Source organism: Aquila chrysaetos, chromosome 25, assembly GCF_900496995.4.
Source record: "Aquila chrysaetos chrysaetos chromosome 25, bAquChr1.4, whole genome shotgun sequence".
Taxonomy (NCBI): domain Eukaryota; kingdom Metazoa; phylum Chordata; class Aves; order Accipitriformes; family Accipitridae; genus Aquila; species Aquila chrysaetos.
The window spans coordinates 2,531,480-2,541,478 of record NC_044028.1 but is presented as its reverse complement, the minus strand read 5'-3'; the positions used below and the strand labels follow the sequence as shown (position 1 = coordinate 2,541,478).

At 48.9% G+C, this 9,999-nt stretch overlaps 1 long non-coding RNA gene across 1 annotated transcript; it reads right to left on the bottom strand.

Annotated features, from left to right (window-relative positions):
- Window positions 1-359: 359 nt before the first annotated feature.
- LOC115335774 lies at window positions 360-9,318 on the bottom strand. The gene is made up of 3 exons (XR_003921527.1): window positions 9,080-9,318; window positions 8,699-8,975; window positions 360-2,410 (listed from the first exon to the last, which is right to left on the bottom strand). It is a non-coding gene; the product is annotated as an uncharacterized LOC115335774 (long non-coding RNA).
- Between the last annotated feature and the right edge of the window lie 681 nt (window positions 9,319-9,999).

Here is a 9,999-nt window from a genome sequence, read left to right as displayed (position 1 = left end):
TAATATGTTCAGTGTAATGATCTTCTCTTCATGGAATAATCATTCATATTTATGGGGCAATTAACTGATGATAGATACTATTGAATATGCAATATGGGGACTAAAAATCCTGCAGCAACAAGGGCCCGATCCTGCATTTCTGACCCTTGCAAACCACTCGGTGAAGGAAATTAGTCTCATTAACTTTAATAGAGCCCTTAACCGGAGTTAACGGCCCTTACACAACCAAGTCTTCCTCACACACAAGGAAATGCGCTCCATCCCTCTACTTACAGCCTCTCCCAGCTCCACTGGCTCGTGCTTTGTAAACCCATGGTTTGTTTAAGGGCTCAATTGTATTTAAATGACAAAGACTCATCTGTAGCTGCAGTTCCACCATTTCAAAGCCATATTAAAAAACTGAGCTCTCATTTAGCATTTAAATCTGCAGAAGCATTTTCTCAGTTCCCTAGATGATTTGATTTTGCACAACTGGGATAGGAGACAACCCAAATCTGAGATACCGGGGAGTCGGGGGGGAGGATTGTTTTTTTTTCCCACCTGACTGCAAAACCAGCAGCACGAAACAAGACCACAGGGTGGCAATTAAAGTAATTACAAAAAATTAGATCCCTCCCTCTTTTTCCCTCGCATAATGGCAGGTCATTAAAGTTAATAGTCAGGATCACATTTGTACATGTCAGCAAAAAGTCATTGCAGCATCTTTCATCTCCGCTACTGCACACAACTTTCCTCCCATTCCTTCAGTCTCCGAGGGAGCAGCACGGTATGTTGGCTTCTGGGTTTGGGTTTTCTTCGTGTTACACCTGTTGCTGGGACTCGCCAGCAAAGGCTTCAAGGTGCTAAAACTAGTCTGTTGGGATAGGAAAGCTTTCAAGTACTCCGAATATTTCGAGGTCAGGGAGGAATTTGTGTTAGATGTAACCCCAGAGACGGCTCTGTCTGGAGCCGGAGGTGGGTATTCGGCAGAGCAAGGGGAAAACCAACTTGAAGCGCCTTTGATGGTGATGTGCCGCTCCAAGGGGCTGTCTCCACCCCGAGCAGGCAGGTCCATCCCCGTGCCGTGCCACGGCTGCCCCGCATTGAGCTGGCGGTCCCTCTGCGTGGGGATGGCTTTGGTTTGGAGCATCTCTCCACCACCACCTCCCACCGGAGCAACCCACCCATTCTTGAAAAGACCCTGTGGGGTTTCCCGAAAGGAGAGACCAGGCATTTGCATGGCAAAGGGATGATGCCAGCCGCTGCCAGTGCTCAGCGGGGCCATGTGTTTTCTAAGGGAGGGCTGACAGTTGCACACGATGAATTTTAGTCCTGGTGACCATGGACGGGACCCGCGCATGCAGCATGGACCAGGCGCAAGCCCTGTGCAGGATCAGTCATGAAGGGAAGTACGTTATGGGAACTGAAGAGCAAAGAAACCATTTTATTTCTGCTTTTTCCCTTGCAGTGCTGTGAGCCCAAAACAGACACGTGAGATAAATGAAATGTGCCTTTTGGGTAAGGGATCCAGGCAGAGGCATCGTTTGGGGTTCAGACTGAATGGGGAAGCCCATGGGTACCACACCTATCGTGTCTGATTAGCACAGAAAAGGGCCCATTCTGGGTACAGACACAGGTCTCTGCACCGTAAAAACTGAGTATATCACAGTTTGTAAACTCCCCATCGAGACAACGGCAGAGTCCAGCGTGCATTCCTGAGGCCACAGAGGGCTAAAAAGGCTGGAAATCAGACACAGTCCTGCCTATATCCTCCTGTGAGCAACAGAAGATCCTCCGGAGTACTCTGCCTTGGCCCAAAGCATAGAGAAGGGCTGATGGATGTTCTCAAAGGAGCCAGGCCCTCCCGTGGCTGTCAGCACCTCTGTGGACACGTACACAGATGTTTAGGGTTGACTATCAAGCCACTTTGCTCTGTCCCAAGCAGCACAAGCTGCTTTTCCCCTCCTAATGCCTCCAGTCCCTCCATGCACACCAAACTGTTCACATCATGCTGTTTGTGGCGAGAAGCGAAGTCCTTCCAGGGGCTCTTGGCAGACGGCTTGTCTCTCTTGCTGGGCTCATTCTGACTTGCAGAAAGGAAGGACAAGAAGTGGGGTGCGGCTGGACTTGTTGCAGTCATCGTTCTTCTGCCCTTCTGTCCGAGGACGAAGCTTGCTTCTCTTCCCCGCTGGCATTTGTGCCTGTCTGGAGCAGGGAGGAAGACTTTGTCTCAGAGACACAGGCATCAGGGAGTAATAATCACTAACAAAGGGAAACTACTACATGCAGCGAACATGCAGAGAGATTGCTGATTTTATAGCAGCAAATGATACTAATAAATACGTGGGCCCCAGGGGAATCTGCCGTCACGAGGGAAGTTCCAGGTTTCAAACCACCAGCTGCTCCGGCCGGTCTGGTATCAGAGCATGACCTGAAAAAAAAAAGGATTCTTATTTTACATTTGATCCCGGAGAGATGGATAGTGTCTGTTTTTGCTGAACTCATCAGCAGGCCTCTCTCAACGGCTGAGTATGCCAGAGGCTGTTGAATGATGCAGGCTTGATGTTATCCTAGGAGAAAATTTCATTTCCCCATTTTTACGCTGGAACGTCTCTGAACTGTTCCAGCTGTTTGGGAGTGAAGGTTCTTTGGGAATGATGCACCTCAGTCATACTCCTTTTCCTCTCCACAGATCAAAACTAGCAGTGACATGACAGCATGAGGCTTTCTGGAAGGAGAAGGGAAGAAGTTCCTGCCATGGTCCTTTTGGGGCAAAAGGTGCCGAGTACTGAGATGTGTGCCTGGGGGGCTGGCAGGGTCTGGAGCTGCTCTCCCTGCTCCTGCCATCCTTGGGCAAGGGCTACACTTTCCTCTGGACCTCACTTGCCCAGAACAGATGTTGGGAGCCCCTTTGGAGACGTACACCCTTTCCTCCTTCGGAGGAATAACCTTGCATGGATTCACCAGCACGCCTGACTTCATTTGGGAACCAGCTTCACCTTCCCCTCACAAAACCCAGAAGAGACAATGGCTTTGAACCCAACCTGATACATTCCATGTAGCCATTGTAGAGAGTGACTGTCCCCAAAATTGTTATTTGGGCGAGGGCTCACAGCTCGATTTATCTTTTATCTTCTCTTCACACCTTGCATAACAGAGTATGTCTTTTGCAGCCAGGACTGCAACAGACAGTTGCAAGTCTGTCTTGTGGCTTCCAGTGGCCCTAAAAACTGCAAATAATATATGCTGGAAATTCCCTAGCCTTGCCCATGCTTTTGCTGTGTAAGTCTTAGTACCTCCCATATCATTAGTCCTCCTTTGGCAAACAGCTATTGTGCATTTGATACTTTTATCTTTTAACAGTTTTTCTTTACATTTTTCATCTGCTAAATTGCATTTTTGTGGGCTTGTCTCTCTCTTTTTATTTTAGTTTATGTTAGTTCTTTCCCCGGTGTAACTGTACTCTTAGGAAGATTTTAATTACCTTCCTTTAAAGCCAAATGACAAGTAGAGCATGTCATTTGTAGCTAAAGTATCACTTGAAAATGCAAAAGCCACGGCTTTATCGGGCTTAAAAGCTTTCCTGGAATATGTTCAAAAACTGCTGACTGGGCAAGATTAAACATCGCAATGTTAAGTAAAAGATCTCTGCATGTGGTATTCTTTTATTCCCCCGGGTGATCAAGTTAAACTGCAATGCAGCCCTCAGGCCTTCTTCTAAAATATTATTAAGTTTTTTTCTCCTTTGTGCAATAGGGAGAGGGGCTGGGGCTTTGGTGATGAGAATCTCAAAACAACTGTACCCGAATGCACAGGGGAGCTGAAGCCACGATGCCTTCAAAAGAGATCGGGTGTTTCTAGAGCAAAGCAGCGACAACAGAGGGCACCTGAGGAACAGCCCTTGTCCAAACACACCGCTCCCACACGTCACGCTAAGCAAGAACCTCCGGCAAACCTGGGCGGATTTGTAATCCCGCGGCACAGAAACAGCCTGGCTGCATCAAGGCGTTAAGGGAAACCACTTGTTAGGATGATTTGTCGCGTGGGGGTCAGCAAACCCAGCAGGGAGCCCATCTCTTAATTGCCGGGACAATGACTGAAAGCGGGGCTGGGGCGTGAGGTGAGCGGGACAACAGGACCCCAACAGCAACGAGCGGCTGCCCTGCCTGGGGAGCCTGGTGCTTCGGAGCAGGGCCCCAAAATCCATAAATGCAGGAGGGATCTGTCTGTTTGGGTGTGCTGAGGGGATGCCCGTCCTCCCTGCACCCAAGGCTGCCAGGTCTGGGCTACTCATCAGTGCAACCTGTATTTTCTGGGACCAGCAAGCAGGGTATCCCAACCTGCAGTCCCTGGGATCACCGACGGGGCTTGCGCCTTTCCCCTGGGTAAGACGCTGCGTGCAGACAGCAGGCAAACAGCCCGATGCGATAGCGGGAGCAGCAGGACAGCACGGGGTCTTTGCAAGGATCCAGCGGGCAGAAAGCTGGTGCTGGGAGAGGACAAAGCAGTGGTGATAACCGAGATACCCGCGCACACCTGCAGACATGCAGAGGTGGCTCTCACAAGGCCCTGAAGCACAGCACAGCAGCGATTTGTTACGTGTCTGTGGTATAAACCTCCTTAATGTCAGCAGGGTGCTAACAGCATCGAGAGAGTCTCTGCTCCAACGTAACGCAGCGCAATGGGCACCGAACAGCCCGTGCCGGGGTATTTCAACCAGGCGTGAGCATAACCCATCCCAGCGTAGCTACTAGAGCTTGGAGGTGTGAGCCATGCTGGTGGACCCTGGGGAGGCTGGGGATGGAGTGGGGACGTCACCCCACCAGGGGCAGACCCTCCACCCAGCACCCGCAAGGAGCTTCGGTTTAGATTTCCCTGAAGGCTGCAGGGAGCGGAGGATCTCTTAATTTATGGTAACAGGTTTTCCCCTCCCTGAACACAGTGAGATGATCCTGATCTGCTGGCCAAGAGCTCCTTAAAAATGCTTGGAAAGGAAAATTCTGGGATGTGGAGGGGAAACACTTATGGTTTAAAAGGCACATTGGACTTCCAGGTCTGTCCAGATTGTCTCTGAAGAAATCCTCTGAGAGCTTGGATTATTCATTTTTAATACGAACAGGAACCACCTGCCTGCAATCACACACATAAACTGTTAGTTACTTTGCAATGGAAGAGCAGCTTGCATGCTTTTTACTGTAATGTTTAACCCACTGTGTGTTTTGGAGCTTTTTCTTCTTTTAATTGAAAACACACTTTTCAGATGTGCCATGTGCTCGCCCCTGTCTCCCCCAGCCTCCCCAAGAAGCAGGAACAAATCCCAACCCTTGCAGAGGGTGCTCCGTGGTTTGAAGCGGGGCGATTTTGGGTGACAGAGCGAGTTGCAGGACTCGGTGTGCAAACACCACCGAGGCAGGGCTGATAAAGGGCCCAGCTCACCCACTACATCGTCATGACAAGAGATCCACCGCACCTTTGCCCACTTCTCCTGCTCGCTGCCGACGAGCCCGCGCTTGGCACCCACCTTCGCCTCCCTCTGACCAGCATCTGCATCCCTTTGAGCCACTCCTAACAGCACAAACACCGAGTTGCTTCTCCTTTTTGCCCTCCTCCTTCCCCCATATTCCCCAGGGTGATAGAGGGACATATCCTCATTTCTTCCTCCAATTGCTGAAACCTCCTGGGCTTGGATCTCCCAGGCAGGGAGCTCAGCCAGCAGCCGGGAGATGCTCTGTGCATCGTGTCCCACCGGCTCCCAGGCAGGACCCTGCAGAGAGAGGACAATCCCCAACAGGCCACCTTCTTTGCTCTCACTAACTATTTTGCATCACTCAAAGTAAACCTCAGAAAGTTCTTTTTCACTTTTTAAAAACTCCTTTCAAAACCCACTGGAAAAAGAAAGCAGCTGACCAAACGGGGAGAGAAACAGGCAGAGGTCTTGGAGGAGGTCGCCCAGAAAGATTTCCATTTTTCTTTCCGCAGATTCATTGAACCTGATCAAGTTTCCCCAAAAACACCAATTAAGACTTCTAGATCATTTTCCCTTCTTTTTGGACAGACAGGCCAAGCAGTGCTCATTACCCCAAATTTTAACCAGCTGGGAAAACGCGGCGCTCCGTTTTGAGCCAAACGTCCAACATTGGGGTATTTTGTTGTTGTTCCTTTTTTTTTGTCTCCCTCCAATCAGGGAAATGCAACAGTTTGGCATCCTTGACCTGTGTGTATGTGTGTGTGTGAGTATGTGTGTAGCTGTGGGTGTCTTAGCAGCTAGAATCGCCTTTTGTCCCATTGGGTTTCCATAGGGACTGAGCATTCCCTTCAATAAAGGGCTCCAAATGAATGTAGCCTTCTCAGGGATATCATACAACCAGGCCTGCAAAAGCCTTTTATTGGGACATTCACCTCTGATGGGATAATTTTACCTATCGGATCACATAATCTCTTCCCCTGATGCTGAGCCAGGAAATGAAAAAAGACCAGTGGGGAGATTTTTGACTCAAGAGCCAGGTTCTGCTGTGATGACAGCCTTGATTACTTGGTCACAGTCGTCTTAAAAGACGAGTACATCGAGCGAAGCCTAAAATTACAATGCACAACTAGACAATAGGTGGGGCAAGAAAGAGAGCAGTGCCCAGACACTTTTATATCAAATTATCAGCGTTTAGTCTATTCATAAATATTTTAGTGGGTTAGCTAGCTAGTGGAGCTCATCAGGCTGGAAGTGAAGATATCTTCTCTTGTTCAATTTTTGTCCATGCTAGTAATATTTGGTGCAAACACAGGTGATTGATTGAAAAAAACCACAGAGGTTAAGAGGATTTAGGAGAAGAGGATTGAGATTAGCACACAAGCAAACTGAAATGTTAGCCTTCCTCTGCTCCCCGTGCCCTGACTTGTTACCACATATCCTTTTTCATGGGGTAACATAATCATAGCAAAGTGAAAGGTTGCGCAGCCGGGCAGAAGGTAATTAACAAATACCTGGTTGCGAGAATAAACTGTTTCTACCCCAGAAGAACGGAGCCGAGGTTTCCGCTAAACCCCTTGGGTGCAACTCATCAGCCCCACGAAAACAAAGCTACTAAGAGGCTGATGGCGAGTGCTCCCGCTGCTCCGTGCCCGGGGAACGGGTAATCGTGCTGCCACAGCACCAGTCCCAGGAGCGAGGAAGGGCTGAGTTGGTCCTTTCTGCCCAAAGGCAGGATCAGCTTCTCCTCTGTCCTTTCTGGCCAGTCTGCTCTTAATGCAGACAGACCTTGACAGGAGATCTGTAATGTTGCTTCGCTATCCTCCCCCCTTAGCAGCTTTCAGCAAAATTCAGTCTGAACCTCTTTTACTGAAATTTAAGCCCTCTCTTCTCTACTGTGCATGTGGGGGACTGATCGGTCCCTCTCTTTTTTTGCAGCAGTGTTTTGAAGATTGCTCTCATTTGCTTTTCCAGTTCTCTCTTCCTGAGGCCAAACAACCCTCGTCCCTTCACTTTCTCTATCAGGCTGTTGATTCATGCTCAACTTGCAGCCTGTAATAATCTTCAGTTTTTTTCTGAAGAACCCCTGCCTGTCCCGTTGTTTTGCACCCTTTCCAGTTGCCCATGGGTTATTCCTGCAGCACCTCTCACGTGTTCCTCAGTACACCCTACTTTGGGGGTCACCCACTCAGCCTTGTTGGGAGCACTTTGAGTTCCCACCTGGCACCCAGTACGAGGCAGTCCCTCCAGCACAAGGGTCACCTGCTAATTTAGTAAGCATACACTTAGTTAGGGTATCCTGATTGTTAATTAGAAGATTGAATAGCATCAGACCTTGGGCACATTCCTCAAGCCTATGGAATCCACCTTCCATATCCAGGTGAACCACCACTGGCTTCTCCCCCCGAGTTCCTCGTTTCACACCCACCCTGACATAGACAGTGGTTTTGAAAGGCCAAATTGCGAAGTCTTGTACATCCACCAACAAAGCAAGTCCAATGTAAGTAATCTGCTTCATGCTTGCACTTCTGTCACTGCACCTGAACAATTCGGCTTTTGAAAGATAAGGCATTTCCCTTCCAGAATGTCAGTGTTTTGCTGGAAAATGGTGGCTTATACTAAAATGTCACCATTGTTCTCCCAAAATAACTTATATGCTTGTGTAACATATTAGCTATATCCACCGAGCTGCTTGTCAAAACACCGGTTGTGTTCCCACTAGCCCATCTGAAAGGGCTGGGTCCTGTTCTTCCATTTTTCACCATAAATAAAATTACATTTTTTATATGAAATACACATTATGGTTGCAGAGTTCATTTGACTCCTCAGTTAGGAAAATATCCCATTTGGTCTAAGCAAATATGCCAGAGCAGGGTGGCCAGCCTTCCTCACCCCATGAGCCACAACGCAAAATCTCCACCACAGCAAAAGCTGCAAGATCCACATCACATACGTCAAAAACCCTGAGGGGAGAAAGAGCTCTGGGGCATCATAAGGACTAAAGGCTGGGGGAGCAGAAAGGAGAACTATGCAGAATACATCCCTGATGGAAACTGGTCCCTTGACCCTGGATGGAGTGCAGCTCGCCCCACCTGAATTCAAAAGCATGACTCCAAATTGACAGGAGTGCCACTCAATCAAAAATGCCTGTTTATAGCTTGTGCTTAGTGGAGGAAAACCCTCTCCTTCACTGACAATCTGTATCTATTTATAGAGATCTGAGGGGTGGAAGACAGAAAGTCTCTTTGTGCTTACCTCGGGATGATAATTTCTGGGAATTCCACCTCTCCCTTGCCCCACAAGTTCATTATTCACTTATTATGGGGAAGCAAGGCAAGGCAAAGGCATGCGATCCACTGACAAGTCACCTCCTAGGGTATTTTCTAGCCAGAGAAGGAAGTTGCAGCTGGGTTGGTAACAAAGACATCTTCCCTTTGATTTTCCCCCTGAGCCATTCCCTGCAGCTTCAGCTTGTTGCTTCAGTGTTGATCTGCCATTTCACCTCCACTGCGAGCCTTCCTTGAGAATATTCCTACATGAAAGAGAAGGAAAACCCACATGGGACGTTATTCTCTTACAGCCAGACAGAGCCATTATGATCATCAAGTCTGACTTCACACGTAATACAGGACATACCTTTCCACACCAAGCTTAGAAGCCCTGAGTGAGCCGTAGCAGATCTTTGCGGAAAACTCCTGGGGTTAAAGTCTTCAAGCGACGGAGAATCCGCAGCACACCTAAGTAATTCCCTGCTTGCTCCTACTGGTGTCTGCAGCTTGCAATTCCTGGAGAGGGCAAGGACAAAAGGCAGGCACAGATCCTTGTTCCTCTGCATCAGGAATGTTTCAATCGGCTGATGGGCACTGAAGGCAGTCTCCATTCCTGGAGAGACGAGAAGGTCAGGCTCATTGCTAAGCTGCATCTTATTTATCACACAAAACCAGCATTTTGAGCTGTTTGTAAATTAATCCCTTTGAAAACAAAAACACTCATGAAAGTCAGTATTTAAGAAAGGTCTGTGGTGGAAATGAGCATTTGGAAGGACTGGAACGAATGGGGAGTTATTTTCCATACTGTTTTGGAAAGAGCTAGAGCACCTCTGTCAGTACCAGGGTGGCAAACCAGCCCACCTGAACAGCACAGACCCTTAACTCAACCCACAATTTCCTCTCTCCCCCTTGTTGCCACTCCCAAGAATTAGCTAGCCAACAGCCCGGGGTGGGGACCGCCTCGCCGAGGAGCTGCCGCAGCATCATGGTGCTGTGTCGGAGGATGCCCAGATCCACACACCCCCATAGGATTGCATATCCCCGGAGCAGGTCATTCCCAAACTTCGACTTTCCGCCTCCTTCCTCTGAAACATCTCAAAACCGTGCCGAGGGGAGCACTGGGTGCCGAAAGGGTTAATTGGGGCTATCTGCCGGTTCCTGGTGGAGGCTGGAGCATGTATGCCAGTGACCAATTAATCAGACGAGCCACTTTCCCCGGCTTCTCCAGCTGGGCTGCGTTATGATCCTGACCGCAAATAAAGACAGCAAAGGAGGACAACACAGGCT